The sequence below is a fragment of the Cibotium barometz genome, chromosome 11, assembly GCF_041138505.1.
Source record: "Cibotium barometz isolate CiBa-2024 chromosome 11, ASM4113850v1, whole genome shotgun sequence".
NCBI classification, from domain to species: domain Eukaryota; kingdom Viridiplantae; phylum Streptophyta; class Polypodiopsida; order Cyatheales; family Cibotiaceae; genus Cibotium; species Cibotium barometz.
Window position 1 is genome coordinate 55497349 of NC_141056.1, and position 20597 is coordinate 55517945.

The window sequence follows — 20597 nt, forward strand, 5'->3', positions numbered from 1 at the left end:
AGAAGCCCGTTCGTGCTGGCGAGCGCACAGAGGGCCGTGAAGGTTGCCTGGGCATGTTGGGTAGCTGCTGGGCGAGAGGAAAAGGCCCCTGAAAGTGGGCATGAAGGCGCAAGGGTGATGCGCAGCTATTTGTGTTAAAGGTGCTGTAGGCGTGCAGAGAAGACCACTAGAGGAGCGTGGAGCGCAGCCGTGTGTGGGAGAGGAGAGCTGTTGGGAGGCCACCTTTGAGGTATTGGCACAAAGAGGCGTGGTGAGAGACCAGAGGAAATGGTTGACAGGGCTAGGAGACAGGGCTGTGGACAAGCAAAGAGTAGAGCTGTATGGATGTGAGAGGAGCTTGACGTGGAAGCTGTACAGAGACAGTTGTTGCTGCTTGGCTGGTGGGGCCGGTAGCATTGTAGAGGAAGAGAGGAAGTGACTGGCAGAGGATCAGCACAAAGAGAGAGAGAGAGAGAGAGAGAGAGAGAGAGAGATGTTTGGGTAGCTGCTGCTGGCGACACATGCAGAAGTGATGGGCTGCAGAGAGAGTTGAGGGTTAGCTGGTGGGGCGCCTCTGAAAAGAGGTGGCCGGGTTCTTTCTGGTGTGATTGGCACAGCATGCAGGCGAGAGGTTCGCGGTGATTGAGGATGTGGTGTATCCTCGGCAGTGATAGGTCAGAGTGTTGATGTGTTCGTGGTTGCAAGGGCTTCGTCGTCAGACGCAAGGTTGCAATTCCTGAGGTGGTGTAGCCGTGGTGGAATTCCCTTGGCAGTAAATCCAGGCCTGAGTGTCGTGTATATGAGATGGTTGTGTGAGTAAGGCTTCTGTGTCGGGAGAAGCTTGTATAAGTGTGTTGACTGGGAATATAATTGCTGGGTGTTTGCTTTGTCTATGGTGCACCTGTTTTGTGCTGTTTGTCTGGCGTGGGTTGGGTGGTGAAGTGTGAGAGAGTGTTCCAGCCGGTGGCTGGTGGTGCCTCCATTCGTGTTGTTGTATCCAAGTTTGGGAGGTGAAGGGCTATAGAGGCAGTGATCTTTTCTTCTTTTTTTCACCTCACTTACCACCCCGAGACCGATGGTCAAACTGAAAGGGTGAACCAAGTAATCGAAGATATACTTCGGTCATGCTGTGAGACAGGGAACCCAAGAATCTGCACCTAGTCGAGTTCGCCTACAATGCTTCTTATCACCGAAGTATTGGGATGATCCCTTTCAAAGCTCTGTATAGACAAGATTGCTTAACTCCATTAACTTGGTCTAACCCATTGATTAGGGTCGAGATGTCCAGACAGATGCTTGACGACATAGAGCAGCAGATGCAGTCAATTCGCAAAGATATAAAAGCTGCCTAGGATAGACAGAAGCAGTATGCAAGTTGCGGGATTACCCCTAGTTTGTGAGATGAAGACATCTCGCATTTTTCAAGTGGGAGAGAATGTAAGATTCCTCCCCAGCCCCTTAAGATGTCCAGTATCTTCCCTTGTAATCAATTCCCTCTTCAGAATAATAAAAGATCTTGTTTCTACCTATTTTGGCTTAGAGAGAGAAAATATTCTAGAGAGAGGTTATTCAGATTTTAGATATTTTTGGATGGAAAAATATCTCTTCTTATTAAAATAAATTCCCCCAAAAAAATAGAAGTTCAAAAAGATTTTCAGAAGGTGCATTAGAAATAAATTATAATCTGTTCAAAAGGCCTTATCCTAAGGGTCCAGATTTTCTAAAAATTTTAAATTAAGGTTTTGAGGGGCCAATCAGATTCATCCAAATGTATGGAGGAGATAAATTGAAAAAATAAAGAAACCCCCCCCCAAAATTTGTTGCCATATATATAGCGAGTGATGTGTGTGAACACACTTAGGACCGCTGGGGCACTTTTTTCCTCTTTAGGAGGTCTTTTCCCCCGGCTTGTATATACGCCCATTATTCTAGGGCTAACTTATCTTTGTACATTGACACAATCTAATACACTTTGTGTTGTGTGCATTCTTGCTTCTTTTTCTCCAATCTTTGTGTGCTTTCTTGCAACCCTAATTCCAACAATTGGTATCAGAGCAGGCATCGGCTCCCAGGGCTACGCCGCCAGCACCCTCCGACTCATGTTCTCCGATTGAGGTGAGCTTTCACGAGCGCTTGCAGGTCCCTATACTCTACAAATTAGTCCGTAGGGCTTCGTGTTCTCAAAAATTACATTTGAGGTCGTTTCGGGCTTCGTTTTTGCATTACAAGTTCTGCACAGGTGTTTTCGTCATTTTGTGTAGAAATTTTGACAGTGCAGTTTTGTGCAAAATAGGCATACATATTCTATTATGGACCGTGCTACATAGCACGAGTTGTTTTTTGTTCAGTCTTTGCTTCATTACAGGTAGCTTTTGCATGAATGAGAGACAGAGAGGAAGAGTATTATGTGTGTGTAAGATTATGTGTGTGTGTACGCTAGCATGGATAGAGAGATGAGCTAAACCTAATATCTAAGGAGGGGGATATAGAGAGATTATGTGTACTAGCATGCACATGTGTGCATATGTTTTTTTATGTATGTATGCACATGTGTGTGCCTTTGGGGTTGGATAAGTTTTTTTTGGGTGTAGCTCTAAACATCGATGGTGAGGAGTGGGTGGCCTTGAGGATCCTAACATGTTTGACTTTCATACGAAGGAGGTAAGGACTAGGTGGCCTTGAGGTTCCTAATACGTTTGATTTGACTTTCATACGAAGGAGGAGTGGGTGGCCTTGAGGATCCTAACATGTTTGACTTTCATACGAAGGAGGTAAGGACTAGGTGGCCTTGAGGTTCCTAATACGTTTGATTTTCATACAATCTAGGTTCTTAATAGTATCATTTTTTTAAGGTAGCTAAAGGAGGTTCAAGTGCCTCTTCATAAAATATGTCCATATATTAAAAATTATCATTTTAATTTAAAAAAACATGTACAAAGTCTAGCATTATTACATTTTTACAAAAAATAAGTTTTTTTTTAAATGTAAAGAGGTTATTATATTAGTATCAAAAAGAGATAATTACTTAGCATTTTTGGTAACACACATGTTGCTATACAAATGTTCACATATTTGGCCCATACAAATCTCTCTTGACCAAATCCAACTTCCTTAAGATACCTAGACGTCTGGCACATGGGCTATTATGGCATCCAAAAAGGGAAACCACCCACATATTTATTGGCATTGTTGGAGACCACACACACATTGTTTTACAAATGTTCACATCTTTTGCTAATAGAATTCTCACTCGACTAATTCCAAGTTTCTTTGGACACCTAGATGTCTAGAACAAAGTCTATCATGACATTATTTACTTGGAATTGTTGAGACCACACATATATTTCTCTACAAATGTTGACATCTTTGTCCAATAGAAATATTTCTTGACCAAGCCCAACTTCCTTTGGACACTTGCAGGATGTCTCGCATAGCGACTAGATCATAGCATTCAAAAAGTAATTTCTTCCTTATATGGACGAGCTCAGTAACGCTATACTAGAGAAATTGAAGGTAAAGGGGGGAAGAGAAACATCTGGGCATGGGCATAATCATTGGTGTGGTGCTCTATGTGTAAATTGGATCACACTACCACCGAATGTCCACAATTAAGAGCAAGGCTATTACTCTATTGTGCCTACTCTGTAAAATTAGGGAATCATGACACTTCAATGTGTAGATATCCAAGATTCTAAAATGTTGCACAGCTACCAGCACTTAGAGCTCCATTGGCTTTACCTGTACCACTTGGATAGATCACCGCTACTGCAGGACAACTCAACTCTTCCTACTTACCTAGGGGTATATTCCGAGTACAAGATGCTTCAACTCTGCCACCACCAGTTCTACCACCACAACCACCGCAGGCTAAAATCAATCAAGTATTGATTGAAGAGCCGTCAGAAGATGATGTGGTACGTGAAGTAGAACTTAGTGGAGAGTACTATGAGAAAACTGCATATGTAAGATTCCTTCCCAGCCCCTCAAGATGTCCAGTATCTTTCCTTGTAATCAATTCCCTCTTCAAAATAATAAAAGATCTTGTTTCTACCTATTTTGGCTTAGAGAGAGAAAATATTCTAGAGAGAGGTTATTTAGATTTTAGATATTTTTGGATGGAAAAATATCTCTTCTTATTAAAATAAATTTCCCTGAAATAGAAGTTCAAAAGATTTTCAGAAGGTGTATTAGAAATAAATTATAATCTGTTCAAAAGGCCTTATCCTAAATAAGGATCCAGATTTTCTAAAACTTTTAAATTAAGGTTGTGAGGGGCTAATCAGATTCATCCAAATGTATGGAGGAGATAAATTGAAGAAATAAAGAAAATCCCCCCCAAAATTCAGTAAATACTCACATAAGATGAAGAGTGTACTAAGGACCAAAGGAAATACTAAAAAAATAAATTTTTGACACCTCAGAGTGGGGATTCCCTCTCATGAAGGAGGCACCTATTTCACATGTGTGGTGGAGTTTTAAAGTCTCAAATATTGAGATATTTCATATCTCTTCTCTCCTAATTCAAGTCTAGTTCCAAAAAGTAAGCTAAACCGACCCAAAAATGGTCAAACATTGACCAAACTGATCTAGAAAATTCTAGAATCATTTTGCTTGGTTAGAAGCTCACTTTTTCCTATAAATAGAAGCATCCCCCTTTGTAGAAGCTTAATAGTGTTTTATGCACTGTTACTCTACTCCATCCCAGAGCCAAAAACAATGAATTTATTGATAATTCATTAGTTTTTGACCTTTCCCTCTTCAAAAGAATTGGTGGCCACTCTGGTTGCAAACAAGAGTAGATCCCTCAAACCATCAAGCCAAAGGAAAGCTCACAGAAATTCAAGTAAGCTAGAAATCCTACTTTTTCTTTATTCCTTTTAATGGTTTTCTAATTTTGGTTTTCTTTAAAATGAAAAAATGATGTTATGCCTTGTTGGAAAGGCTTTTCCCCTCTAATTCAGCCTTTCTTTATCCTAGATAAGTAATCAAATTGTTAGAATTAAACTTTTCATATTGTTTCTCTTTTAAAAGTGAAATTTGATTAGTTTAGAATTCTTTAAACCATTTGGGATAATCTCTAAGTAACTTGAGGATAGAAAAAATTGAAAAATGGTCAACCATACAAAGGAGGTTATGGCAAAATTTTCTTAGATTTTGTGAAATAGTTTTATCTTTTATTATTCCAAAAGAGTAATCCCCACCATTTGTGTATTCTAAAAGTGTTATTTCATTCTAGGCATAGAAAAATGCATAGTAGAAATATTTTTATTATAAAAGTATTATTTCCATTAAAATTTAAATTCTATGCATAGAAAGATGCATATTGGTTATTTTTTAATTAAAAAAAAAGTGATTTTCATTAGATTTAAATTCTATGCATAGAAAGATGTATATTGGTTATTTTTTTATTACAAAAGAGTGATTTTCATTAGATTTAAATTCCATGCATAGAAAGATGCATATTGGTTATTTTTTTATTACAAAAGAGTAAATTTCATTAGATTTAAATTCTATGCATAGAAAGATGTATATTGGTTATTTATTTATTACAAAAGAGTGGTTTTCATTAGATTTGAATTCTATGCATAGAAAGATGCATATTGGTTATTTTTTTTATTATAAAAGAGTGATTTTCATTAGATTTAAATTCTATGCATAGAAAGATGCATATTGGTTATTTTTATTATTATAAAAGAGTGATTCTCATTAGATTTAAATTCTATGCATAGAAAGGTGCATATTGGTTATTTTTTTATTATAAAAGAGTGATTTTTATTAGATTTAAATTCTATGCATAGAAAGATGCATATTGGTTATTTTTTTTATTATAAAAGAGTGATTCTCATTAGATTTAAATTCTATGCATAGAAAGATGCATATTGGTTATTTTTTTTATTATAAAAGAGTGATTCTCATTAGATTTAAATTCTATGCATAGAAAGGTGCATATTGGTTATTTTTTTATTATAAAAGAGTGATTTTCATTAGATTTAAATTCTATGCATAGAAAGATGCATATTGGTTATTTTTTATTTTATAAAAGAGTGATTTCCATTAAAATTTAAATTCTATGCATAGAAAGATGCTTATTGGTTTTTTTTAATTTTAAAAGAGTGATTTCCATTAAAATTTAAATTCTATGCATAAAAAGATGCATATTGGTTATTTTTTTAATTATAAAACAGTGATTTTCATTAGATTTAAATTCTATGCATAGAAAGATGCATATTGGTTATTTTTTATTATAAAAGAGTGATTTTTATCAGATTTAAATCTATGCATAGAAAGATGTATATTGGTTTTTTATTATTATAAAAGAGTGATTTTCATTAGATTGAAATTCTATGCATGGAAAGATGCATATTGGTTATTTTTTATATTATAAAAGAGTGATTTGCATTAAAATTTAAATTCTATGCATAGAAAGATGCTTATTGGTTATTTTTTTATTATAAAAGAGTGATTTTCATTAAAATTCAAATTCTATGCATAGAAAGATGCATATTGGTTATTGTTTTATTATTTTCATTAGATTTAAATTCTATGCATAGAAAGATGCATATTGGTTATTTTTATATTATAAAAGAGTGATTTTCATTAGATTTAAATTCTATGCATAGAAAGATGAATATTGGTTATTTTTTTAATTATAAAAGAGTGATTTTCATTAGATTTCAATTCTATGCATAGAAAGATGCATATTGAAAATAATTTATTTATTATAAAAGTGTTACTTTCATTAATATTGATTTTTATGCATAAAATGATGCATAAAAGAATTTTTTAATTAGAAAAGTGTTGCTTTCACCAATACTGATTTTTATGCATAAAAGAATTTTTTTATTATAAAAGTGTTACTTTCATAAATATTGATTTTTTTGCATAAAATGATTTTTTTACATAAATAGATGCATAAAAGGATTTTCTTTTATATAAAAGTGTTATTTCCATAGAAGTTGGATTTTATGCATAAATAGATGTATACATAATTTTTATATCAAAATAAGAGTTCTCTTTAATCCTATGTTTAAATCCCATGAATATTGGTAAATGAATAAGTAAATACTCTGTGAGAAAAAATTCTACTGTTTCATATTCTCTAGGATGGTAATGAGAAAATTCAGAAATACTATCGAAGTCAAAATTTTAGATAAATGATTAATTTATTCCTCATAGGAATTCATGATTAGTTTTAAATTCAGTTACGCAAAATACTCAATGATTGAAATTCAGTAAAGAAGTAATTGAAATATTACCCTTCGAGAAAGTTAGTTCAGGGAGAACCTTTCCAGACTCTCAAACCCTGAATCAGACTATGACTAAGACTTAATCTCCTCCGTCAGTTTCAAGAAAAGACGATGTGACTAGTTGAGGAAAATTTCACTGAAATCACCCACCGAATCTGAAATCAAGTTAAGACCCTTGATTCTTATCTGAGGATCAAGGTTACAGAATTCAAGAAATTCTGTTGGAATTTTAGACCTGTGATCTAGAAGTATTAGGATACGGATTTAAGATATACCCATTGTATTCAAAAGAAAATCAAAACTAAAAACTTGCATAGAAACCCTGTTTTCTTAAAGGATTGTCTTACGCGCCAGAATGCTGGAGGGAGCATTTGGTATATGTGTTTTTCTAAGGGAAGTTTGGTTGCAACAGCTGGCGGGGAGTGTTTAAAGGACGGCTCACATGGCAAAAACCTTCCCAGGTCTTGACCAGCCTGGGTATGGTGAAAAATGGTGTGCTTCTGGTACGATATGCGAGGGCCAACGAAGCGGTCCCTGAGTGAAGTGCCAAGACACCTAAGGAGGATCCTGGAGGGTTCTGACCAGGCGATGCACGGGCTCGCGGTGCTTAGGACACCCATGCGTATGTCCTGGAAGATATATATATATATGTATGATGACGAGAAAATTATTGTAATCTATTACTGGATCTCGTTGGCTGACCTGCTGGTCTCAACGGAGAGTCCAAAGTGATACTGTTTTGTGAGAAACAAGGATTGAATGGAAATTTTGAGTTATGACATCTGTAACCAATAATTGTTTGTCAATGGATTGTTTTAAAAGTTAAAGTTTAAAGAGGACTGTGTGCGTATCTGTATTCTAAAGCAAAAGTTAAGAAAGGCATTCAATTATGGGTGGGTGAGTACTTGTCTGGTTCTACCAATTCCAGTGGTGGTTGGGTAACCCATGGGCCGGATGGGGTTAAAGTGGAATCAATAGAGTTTTAATAATAAAATTGATTAATAGGAATACGTTTAGAACTCATGTAGTTAAATAAAAGCCTGAAGACTTCTCTAATGAATAGATCAATGGCTATGCCTGATTCAATTTAGGAAAAAAGCGTTGATCCCTTCAAGTTAAGTCTGTAATAGTTTCCCTTCTATCTGGCTTATTCAGATGAAGGTTAGTTTAGTATCTTGACTTCGTTAGAAAAATTTGTTAAGAAAATAAAAATGGTGGAATCGTCCCCGTTTTTCGGGCATGGAAAATTTTTCCGGTTTCTATTTGCGGAATGACCACCAGCTTAGTCTCGTGCCCGGACATTCGAGGGCGAGGCCTTGAGTGGGAAACCCTGCCCCCCGTGCATGAGGGAGCTGCTTCCACTACTAGCTACCGGGAATCCGGTGTGCGGAGGGGGCAATGGGATCCTACAGTTGGTATCAGAGCGCTGTTGTAAATTTACGTAATAGTAACAGAAATTGCTTAAAAATTTAAAGTAAATCTGGGAAATAATGTTTTCACTTGTTAATATTATATTGACTGAACTTCAAAAATTGAAAACTCATAAATTGAATTGGAAATTTATAGCTGGATACCCCGAATCTATCTGGCATTCCTGAACTCTCCCAGAGTCAGGATATGACAGCCTTTGCATTCGAGCACCTCATCAACTCTGCTACGACCCGAGTAAGCAGAGTGAAACTCGCACGTCATTTTGAGAGTTTTTACTTTCTTGATCCTATTGAGCGACGTTGGTATATGTGGTTCTTTGGAGGACGATGTATTAATGTCAGTACCAGTCAGCGTCAGAGGCTCAGGCAAAATATTTCCTTAGCCATGATTCTGATAAGGCTAGGGCTTGTTTAGCATGTTCAACTCTTTGATCATTCACCCAGGAACTTCAGAATTTCATGCCCAGTTTTTAGGCTTCTTAGCCGCTTTATCCCTAGAAGTAGAATTACACCTCTTTCTGTAATGAATCGTGTATACCATGGCATGTCTCCTTTGCAGTTTCGCTTCTTTATGTGTACGCGATTGAGGCAGTGACTTTGGAGTCGTGATGCGCTATGTATATATCGAAAACTTTTGACAATAAACGATGTTTTGTAAAAAAATTCCAAATTGTTTTCATGATTGTGAATATTATTAGAGTAAATCTTGTTTCATGAAGTATGATGAAATAATTATCTGTTTAAAGAATAAATCATAAAAATTAAATAATCATAAATTTGTTATCAAAGTTAAGTTGACGAAAATCTTGTTTTGTCAAAATCATGAGGTGCGCGACCCGTGTAAGGCAACTGGATCCTCTAACCGATGACGAAGAGTTAGATCCGGATGTTCGAAAAGCCCTGCACATATCCCAACACCTGGTCCTTTCAAGGGTGAAGGGGAGCAGTTAGGTGAAGTAGCGGAGAAGTGGATTGAGGCTATGGAAGAATACTTTGATATAGCTGGCTACAATGAGAGAAGCAAGATGGCTCTCGCTAGGTTAAAGATTGTGGAAACGGCTAGGGTCGCTTGGAGGAATCACTGCGAGACTAACCCTCTCGACCGAAATACCCAGACCTGGACCGATCTTAAAGCTTACCTCAGAAAGAGGTTTTGTCCTCTGGGCTTCCTTGAAACTAAAATGAATGAGTTCTTGGAACTAAAGCAGGATAGCCAGACAATTGAAGAGTACCATCAAGCTTTTGCCCTTCTCCTCAAATATTCCCCGCAATTGGATGAAGAGCAGCTGATGGCCTGATTCATTCAAGGAATGAAAGAACCATTGGACACCTTAGGAAAGAATGCCAAACCTGTCTCAATGGCCGAAGCTGTAAGAATGGCAAAGGACTTTGCCAAAGCCTTTGTTGTTAAGGTCCCGCCAAAGTCTGCACTCTCTAACTTTACAAGATTCCAAACCCCGGGAAGTACTTCAAACTTTCCTCCCCCAAAGAGACAGTAAGGTCCAAATCAAAATCAGGATATTGGGAGATTCAAAAGTGAAGGAAGACCCTTCCCACACTACACTTTCTCAGGAGCCTCACCTCTTTCAAGGATTCAGAGGGATGAGCTCAGAAGTGAGAACCGGTGTTTTGGATGTCAGGATTTTGTTCACCAACTGAAAGACTGCCCGCCGACTCCTACCATGTCAAGGGGACAGGGAAGTCAAGGACCGAGAGTGCAGAGACCAGTCCCTTCCTACTATCAGTCAAATCAAGGTCCATCTCGTCAAAATCGGGGCAATCCCAGGAGAACTCCAGCTTATCAGCCATCTACCTCTGTCCAGAGTAGCCTCAGAACTCCTTCCCAGAACTGGGGCAACCAAAGAGAAAGAGTTCCGCCTCAAACTATAGCAGCCAGAGTAGTCACAATAACAGAAGTAGTGGAAGAGGAAAGAGGACAGATTTATGCAGAAATTGAAAACCAAGGGCCAAATCACCAATCTCCGTCATCCATACTCCAGCTGAGTATCAGAGTAAACCTTTTGTTTTCTTTGATGATATTCTGATTTACTCAAAGAATGCAGCTGACCATCAAGCTCGTCAGAAAAGTTCTTGAGATTCTAAGGAAGCACCAACTCTTTGCAAAAAAGAGCAAATGCACTTTCTCTGCCGAGACCATGTTGAATACTTGGGCTTTCTGGTATCTAAAGATGGAATTTCTCCAGATTTCGCAAAAGTTCAAGCACTCATAGATTGGCCTGAACCAAAAGACAGTGAAAGAAGTCAGAGGATTCTTGGGATTGACTGGTTGGTATAGAATTTTTATACCAAAGTATGCTCTCATAGCTTCCCCCCGGACTAATCTTCTCAAGAATAATATCCCGTTTCAATGGTCTGCCAGGTGCCAGAGTGCTTTTGATAACCTGAAGACCGCCTTGGTAACCAATCCCATTCTGAAGTTGCCAGATTTCTCTCTACCCTTTGAGGTAGTAACTGATGCCAGTGGTTTTGCCCTGGGAGGTGTACTCATGCAGGATAGTCATGCAGTGGCCTATGAATCCCGAAAACTAAGAACGCATGAGAGAAATTATGTTATCCACAACCTGGAACTACTTTCAGTAGTATATGTCCTGAAGTTGTGGAGACATTACCTACTAGGTCAAAGATTCACTTTGATGACAGATCATCAGAGCTTAAAGTGGATCTTCACTCAGAAGGATCTCAACATGTGCCAAAGAAGGTGGATGCAGACCCTACAGGAATTTGATTTTGAAATCAAGTATTGCCTAGGCAAAGAAAATGTGGTAGCAGATGCCCTCCGCAGAAAAGCCTCCTTGCAAGCAAGAGAAGCACAGGAAGCGGTACGAGGGTAAGAGCTTCATCTACTCTTCCCTATTTGTGTTGGTGACTACACCCTTGTCGGGAGCTCTACGAGAGGCACCGGCAAACAATCTCTGATTGAGGAGCTTTCTTCGTGGGAGTAAAGCTGTAGGGTAACTATATTGTCCTATCGGACATCAGTTATCGGGCCGGAAAATTGTTTCGGGCACGTTACGACCTCCGTTTTTCAGAAAGCATGCGATTTCGAGCACTATAGGTAAGTCATCGATTCTCTGCAGAACTCTGTTTTAAGAACTGCAGGAAGACAGATTAGTTGTGCAGACATTGTGTGCTGCAAGGAGGTCAACATTTGCCATTGGGTGTATGTATGCACATTGAGGTCACTGGTTGTGTGACATTTGAGTGTACTACAGTACTGCTACAGAAAATACAGCACTTTGTGCAGGACAAACCAGAGTGCTATTTCTGGTAAATTTGTGTGTCTGGCAAGATGTCAAATGATGGCATAAACAAGATTGTTGCTGAGCAGCTTGATAAGAACGACTTTCATGCTTGGAGGTTCAGGTTGACGAATTTCCTGATGGGAAAGGGTTATTGGGACTACATAGAAGGTGAGCATGAAGAGGCACCGAAGATACCGGAGATCAATTCGACTGCTGTGCAGATGTGAAAGAGTTCAAGGATTAGAACCAAGGAGCCAAAAAAGTTATGTATTGGCTCTCTATCAATATACAGGACACCATGATTGGGCACATTCAGGATGCCAAGTCCCCCAAGGAGGCGTGGGACACCTTGGTAAAACTCTATGAAACGAATACCAAGGCACGAAAGATACAGTTGGCCATGGCTGATAACAGTAATGATGTATTTCGCATGTTGTTCTGCTGATGACAAATTGGATGGAGACAGCAACTACCCACTTTGGGCATACATGATGCAGCATGTTTTGGTTGCAAAAGGAGTGTGGAACATTGTGCAGGGTATGGATGTACGTCCAGGTTCTGTGGATGTAGGATCTGTTGAGGATGTTGCAGGTTCTAGCAGCTCTACTGTTGCTGTTGTTTTACCCACTACTGAACAAGCTCGTTGTTGGGATGGTAAAGATGCGCAGGCTCATGCCTTGATTGCACTTTCTGTCAAACGTAACATCACTCCACATATTCGTTTAGCTAAAATAGCAAAACATGCTTGGAATATTCTAGCTGGTTTGTATGCAGGTCGTAACGAGGCAAAAATCTCTTACCTGCTAGAATCGAAGATTATGCAGAGGAAGATGATGACATGAATGTTTTTCTTGCGCTGAGATTAAAGATCTCAAGGAACAGTTAATTTCTACAGGTGAGATTATTCCTGATCATTCTCTTGTGCAGACTGTTCTTGATGTTGTACCTGAGTCATATCAGACTTTTGCTTCCACATGGAGAGTTGTTACTGAGGACAGACATGATGTTACCAAGTATGATACTTTAGTCAACAAGCTCTTGCAAGAAGCGCAGTCCAGGCAAAACAGGGCTAGGCAGCGTGCAGTCGATCAGGCATTTGTTGCTGCCCAACAGAGAAGAAGTGGTAAGGCAGCCCCTTCCACTATTTCTTCTCCTATTGGTAGGTCTGCAACTTCTTCTCCTTCCACACGTAGCAACAATAGGCCTGAGAAGGCTCTTGATAAAGGCAAGAAAAAGATCAGGTGCAACTATTGTAAAGCAACTGATCATGTCATTAAGAATTGCCATAAGCTAAAGGCTAAAGAGGCAAAGAAGAAAGAGTCAAATGTAGCCACAATAGCGGATGCTTCTACAAATGCAGATTCTACAAATGTTGTGCAGGATACAGAATGGGCGTTTAGCGTGTATTGCCAGTATGACCCATCTGTACATGATGCATGTTTGGCAGTTTTTGTTGACTCTGATGTATGGTATTTTGACAGTGGTGCTACAAAGCACATTACCTCGCATCGTGATATGTTCACTTGTCTTGAGGCTGTCCCTAATGGGAATACTGTCACATGTGCCAATAATGCTTCTTACCCAGTGAAGGGCGTTGGTAAAATTATGCTTACTGTTGCAAATGGCAGCGCTTTCACACTTTCAGATGCTTTGTATGTGCCAGGGATAAAGAAGAATCTATTGTCTGTCTCTGCGCTTGCTAGACTTGGACTTGTAGTCAAATTTATGGATGACAGATATACTGTTCATGATTAAACTTCTGGTGATACGATTATTGTATCTGGCACCTTGTTTCGTGGGCTGTATAGGCTTAATTCTTATGACAAGTGTGTGGAAGATTCAGCAAATACAGTTTCTGATGAAAAGGCAGTTTCAGATGTAAAACTATGGCATGCCTGTTTTGGTCATCTGAACTTTGCTAGTTTGCTGCATTTGCAGAAATTTGATATGGTTGCTTCAGTGCCCCCTCTTGAGGCACCATTGAAACATGTTTGTGAAGGCTGTATTTTGGGCAAAATGTAGCGTTCTGCGTTTCCAAAGGATGGTTCTGTGCAGGCTAATCGCAAATTGTAACTTGTACTACATAGTGATGTATGTGGGCCTATGCAAACTCCGTCATTTGGTAAACACTTGTACTTCGTGACTTTCATTGATGATTACTCAAGGCATGCATGGGTATATCCACTGAAGGCAAAGTCCGAAGTGTTTTTGTGCTTCAAACAGTTTTTGCTTATGGTTGAAAATGTATCCAATTGTAATGTGGGCACCCTCCGTTGTTCTGATCGAGGGGGGGGAGTACATGTCTAAAGAGTTTGATGCATTTCTAGCTAGTCGTGGGACAAAACACCAATGTACAGTGCTGTATACCCCTCAGCAAAATGGTGTTGCTGAGAGGAAAAACATGTCACTTATGGAGATGGCACGATGTATGGTCAAGAGCCAAGCTTTGCCACATGCGTTTTGGCTTGAGGCTGTCATGTGTGCTGCATATGTACTCAACACGTGTCCCACTAAGGCCTTGCAGTCTGTTACTCTATACGAAGCTTGGCATGGCAGGAAGCCTTCTATTGGTCACTTGCGTGTCTTTGGTTGCTTGGCCTATGCTTTAGTGCCTGTGCAACAACGTAGAAAATTGGATGATAAGGCTGTCAAATGCATTTTTGTTGGTTATAACGCTGAGAGCAAGGGTTACAGATTGTATTGATCATCCACAGTCAAAGCGTATCTTGATTAGTCGAGATGTTGTTTTTGTGGAAGGTGCTATGTTGCCTTTGTTATCATGTACCAAAGAGACAGGTGTGAGCTCACAGGATGTATTTGATACATTGTTACTTCTGTTTACAAGTGGGAATTCAAATGTAAGTCCTAATGAGGCAAATATTCAGCCTATGTAGATTTCAAACGACATCATAGATCAGCCTATTTCTGATGCAGATTTACAGGATGTAATTTATGAAGATAGGGCTGAAAATGAGCAGGCTAGAGGTATGCCTAAATGGCTGGTGCAAACCTTACATGATAGTAAAATTGATGCACCTATGCCTAGTTGTACTCGTTCAGGTTTTCAGCATGCCTCTTATGCATCAGATTGTTATGCTTTGGCTGTGTCTAGTATGTGTGAAGTTGTGAAGCTGAGTACAGGGCAGCTTTCACAGCTACGGTTGAGTGTGGCTTATGGCTGACTTGGGTGTTGGACAGGAGTCTGCCACCTCTATCTACACTGACAGTCAGAGCGCTTTGACAGTTGCGAGAAACCCAGTTTTTCATGCTCGCACAAAGCACATTGAGGTGCATTATCACTATGTCAGGGAGAGACTCTCAGAGTAGGAGAGATCAGCTTGGCCTATGTGCCAACACAGGACAACCTCGCCGATCTTTTCACAAAGACGCTTCCTCGTGAGAAGTTCGAAGCTTTCCGCAAAGCTTTGGGCTTACTCCCCTTTGTGGACTGGTCTACTTCGCGCATGGCACTTCCCTATACATGAGTGCCAACTCTCGTTCACACCATCACTCCCAGGGGGGATTTGTTGCCATATATATAGGCATGATGTGTGTGAACACACTTAGGACCGCTGGGGCACTTTTTCCCTCTTTAGAAGGTTTTTTCCCCCGCTTGTATATACGCCCATTATTCTAGGGCTAACTTATCTTTGTACATTGACACAATCTAATACACTTTGTGTTGTGTGCATTCTTGCTTCTTCTTCTCCAAGCTTTGTGTGCTTTCCTGCAACCCTAATTCTAACAAAATTGAGTAAATACTCATATAAGATGAAGAGTGGACTAAGGACCAAAGGAAATACTAAAAAAATAAATTTTTGACACCTCAGAGTGGAGATTCCCCCTCATGAAGGAGGCACCTATTTCACATGTGTGGTGAAGTTTTAAATTCTCAAATATTGAGATATTTCATCTCTCCTGATTCAAGTCTCGTTCCAAAAAGTAAGCTAAACTGACCCAAAAATGGTCAAAAAGTGACCAAACTGATCTGGAAAATTCTAGAATCAGTTTGCTTGGTTAGAAGCTCACTTTTTCCTATAAATAGAAGCCTCCCTCTTTGTAGAAGCTTAATAGTTTTTTATGCACTATTACTCTACTCCACCCCAGAGCCAAAAACAGTGAATTTATTAATAATTCATTAGTTTTTGACCTTTTCCTCTTCAAAAGAATTGGTGGCCACTCTTGTTGCAAACAAGAGTAGATCCCTCAAACCATCAAGCCAAAGGAAAGCTCACAGAAATTCAAGTAAGCTAGAAATCCTACTTTTTCTTTATTCCTTTTAATGGTTTTCTAATTTTTGTTTTCTTTAAAATGAAAAAAATGATGTTATGCCTTGTTGGAAAGGCTTTCCCCCTCTCTTCATTCTTAAATTCAACCTTTCTTTTTCCTAGATAAGTAATCAAATTGTTAAAATTAAACTTTTCATATTGTTTCTCTTTTAAAAGTGAAATTTGATTAGTTTAGAATGCTTTAAACCATTTGGGATAATTTTTAAGTAACTTGAGGATAGAAAATTGAAAAATGGTCAGCCATACAAAGGAGGTTATGGCAAAATTTTCTTAAATTTTGTGAAATAAATTTTATCTTTTATTATTCAAAAAGAGTAATCCCCACCATTTGTGTATTCTAAAAGTGTTATTTCATTCTAGGCATAGAAAAATGCATAGTGGAAATATTTTTATTATAAATGTGTTATTTCCATTAAAATTTAAATTCTATGCATAGAAAGATGCATATTGGTTATTTTTTAAAGAGTGATTTTCATTAGATTTAAATTCTATGCATAGAAAGATGCATATTATAAAAGAGTGATCTTCATTAGATTTAAATTCTATGCATAGAAAGACGCATATTATAAAAGAGTGATTTTCATTAGATTTAAATTCTATGCATAGAAAGATGCATATTGGTTATTTTTTTATTATAAAAGAATGATTTTCATTAGATTTAAATTCTATGCATATAAAGATGCATATTGGTTTTTTTTAATTATAAAAGAGTGATTTTCATTAGATTTAAATTCTATGCATAGAAAGATGCATATTGGTTATTTTTTTATTATAAAAGAGTGATTTTCATTAGATTTGAATTCTATGCATAGAAAGATGCATATTGGTTGTGATTTTAATTAGATTTAAATTCTATGCATAGAAAGATGCATATTGGTTAATTTTTTATTATATAAGAGTGATTTTCATTAAAATTTAAATTCTATGCATAGAAAGATGCATATTGGTTATTTTTTTATTATAAAAGAGTGTGATTTTCATTAGATTTAAATTCTATGCATAGAAAGATGCATATTGGTTATTTTTTTGTTATAAAAGAGTGATTTTCATTAGATTTAAATTCTATGCATAGAAAGATCATATTGGTTATTTTTTTAATTATAAAAGAGTGATTTAAATTCTATGCATAGAAAGATTCATATTGGAAATAGTGTTTTTTATTATAAATACAGAATTCAAGAAATTCTGTTGGAATTTTAGACCCGTGATCTAGAAGTATTGGGATACGGATTTAAGATATACCCATTGTATTCAAAAGAAAATTAAAACTGAAAACTTGCATAGAAACCATGTTTTCTTAAAGGACTGTCTTACGCTAGAATGCTGGAGGGAGCATTTGGTATATGTGTTTTTCTAAGGGAAGTTCGGTTGCAACAGCTGGCGGGGAGTGTTCAAAGGACGGCTCATGCGACAAAAACCTGCCTAGGTCTTCACTAGCCTGGGTATGATGAAAAATGGTGTGCTTCCAGTACGATGGACGAGGGCCGACGGAGCGGTTCCTGAGTGAAGTGCCAGGACACCTAAGGAGGATCCTGGAGGATTCTGACCAGGCGATGCATGGGCTCACGGTGCTTAGGACACCCATGCGTATGTCGTGGAAGATATATATGACGAGAAAATTATTGTAATCTGTTTTACTGGATCTCGTTGGCTGACCTGCTGGTCTCAATGGAGAGTCCAGAGTGATACTGTTTTGTGAGAAACAAGGATTGAATGGAAATTTTGAGTTATGACATCTGTAACCAATAATTGTTTGTCAATGGATTGTTTTAAAAGTTAAAGTTTAAAGAGGAGTGTGTGTGTATCTGTATTCTAAAGCGAAAGTGAAGAAAGGCATTCAATTATGGGTGGGTGAGTACTTGTCTGGTTCTACCAATTCCAGTGGTTGGGCGGTGGCTAACCCATAGGCCGGATGGGGTTAGGCTAGAATCAGTAGAGTTTTAATAATAAAATTAATTAATAGGAATACGTTTAGAACTCGAGTAGTTAAATAAAAGCCATGGGCCGGATAGGCTGGAATCAGTAGAGTTTTAATGATAAAATTGATTAATAGGAATACGTTTAGAACTCGAGTAGCTAAATAAAATCCTGAAGACTTCTCTAATGAATAGATCATTGGTTGTGCCTTATTCAATTAGGAAAAAAGCGTTGATCCCTTCAAGTTAAGTCTGTAATAGTTTCCCTTCTATTTGGTTTATTCAAATGAAGGTTAGTTCAGTACCTTGACTTCGTTAGAAAAAATCGTTAAGAAAATGGTGGAATCGTCCCCGTTTTTCGGGCATGGAAAATTTTCCCGATTTCGGTTTTTGGAGCGCATGAGGGAGCTGCTTCCGCTGCCAGCTACCGGGAATCTGGTGTGCGGAGGGGGCAGTAGGATCCTACAGCAGAGGTTACGCCTGAATTCTATGTCCTACAGAATAAGACGCCAGTATCTGACAGTGGAAGGGCAAGGACATGAACTCGAACCTGAGAAGAGGACCGCTACAATGTTTTGGTTGCGAAGGGCCGCATCGAGTCGCCGAGTGCCCAAATAAGAATATGGATCATACGCACCAACCCCAACAAGTGACTGCTACGCCCAATTACATGCCAGTACTCACTTGTACTAAATGTGGTATTGATCATTTAATCAAGGATTGTCCATACCACGCAAGTGGTTCGACTTCTACCGCGCAAGTGGTTCGACTTCTACTGCCAATCAGGCCACCATTTGAACCATTAGTGTGCAACCTGGAACTATCACATCACTCAATGTCCTGATACAAGCCCAAGCTCAATTAGGAGACAAGGAAAAGAACCGAGCAGATGTGACTATTTCCAGAACTGGTCGCAGGAGAAGAGTGAAAAAAGTGGGTAAGGGTGACACAAGGGTCACAATCCAAGATGGATCCGAAGAAGATACAATAGACACCGGCTCTACCTAATCGAGAGAAGAGGGGGATCAAAGGATCAACCACAAAGGGCCAGACCTAGAGGAGCAAAGGGAGCAACCAACAACTCCTAAAGAAGTTAGTGAATACCCCAATGTCGATGAGGAAATAAGAAAGCTCAAAGACGCAAGGGCCTTAGTCGAAGAATGTCAATGGCTTCATCATGAAGCCAAGCTAAGGGCTAACCAAGTCATGGATACAATGTATCCACGAAACGAGCCAACCAGGGAAAGGGAATCGAACGTACCTACTCCAATTCCAGAAGAAAGAGAAGAGGTATCCCAAGCAAACACAATATCCAGAATGTTTGAGGAAAATGCATTGGGTGGATCCTTCCATTCCTTCCCTATGGATGAACGTGAGTCACACACCTGGGGAGAACCCCCAATCTCCAAATAACCCAGAGACATAGGAAGTCTCGCGGTTGTACTGTCCATGCCTGTACAAATTCCATTAGGGCAACTCCTATGCAATTCACCAACCCTATGGACAGACATAAAAGAATGGATAGAAGGCAGACTAAAGCCAGCTGATACTATAGATGAGGTTCTGCCACCTCTGGCAAAAAGAACGTTAAGACACACAAGGAAAACCCGAGTCGTTAAGATACCAGTTAATCAATTGGGACGTTATTACGAAAGCGTCGACACAAATGCTACAATCCCAATTCATCATAACGGGTACCAGGCACTAGCTATCCTGGATGGTGGGACGGGGATTAACATCATCACAAAACATTGATGGGGGAAATGGGGAAGACCCAAAAAGTAGATCTAGTTGTTAAAATGGCTAACAGAACATCTTCAAGGCCCATTGGACTTCTGGAGAATGTGAAACTCAAACTCTTTACGTTTCGTTACCATCATACATTTGTGGTCATGGACTTCCTGCGCCAACCTGATTCATATGACAAAATACTGTGGAGGATGGTCAATTGTTACCTTCTTCTACTTAGATGAACATGTGTTGTTTAAGATAATAATAACTACAATGAGTCTTGCCAATGTTCCTATTGATGTTGGTATGTAGGTTACTGGTCTCATAGAAGAGTATGGCACAAATAATCTCAAGGTTGTTGTTGCATAGAACATTCTAAGTGCTTCTTTAGATTGCTAAGAAAAATCAACAAGGAGGTTTTGTGACGTGTATGAGGAGCATGTTAATAGTTTTTGTAGGTTAGATGAAGATGTTGGGTCTGTTGATAAAGTTTGTTGGTTTTGGTGGAAGGGAATCTTCTAATTTAGCTAGTAGGAAGGATGAGTTATTGTTGGTGCAAGTTTTAAGAAACTATTTTGTGAATGTGTATGGCTATGGAGGCCTTGGTTATGCTGGTGGGGGAAAGGAAAAGTCTCTTAAATAATCTCTATTTTTGGTTTTATGGGATGTAAAGACTTTAAAGACAAAAAAAACTGATAATCTTTTCTATTTTGTTAGTTTTTAAGGTTTTTTTTAGTTTTTA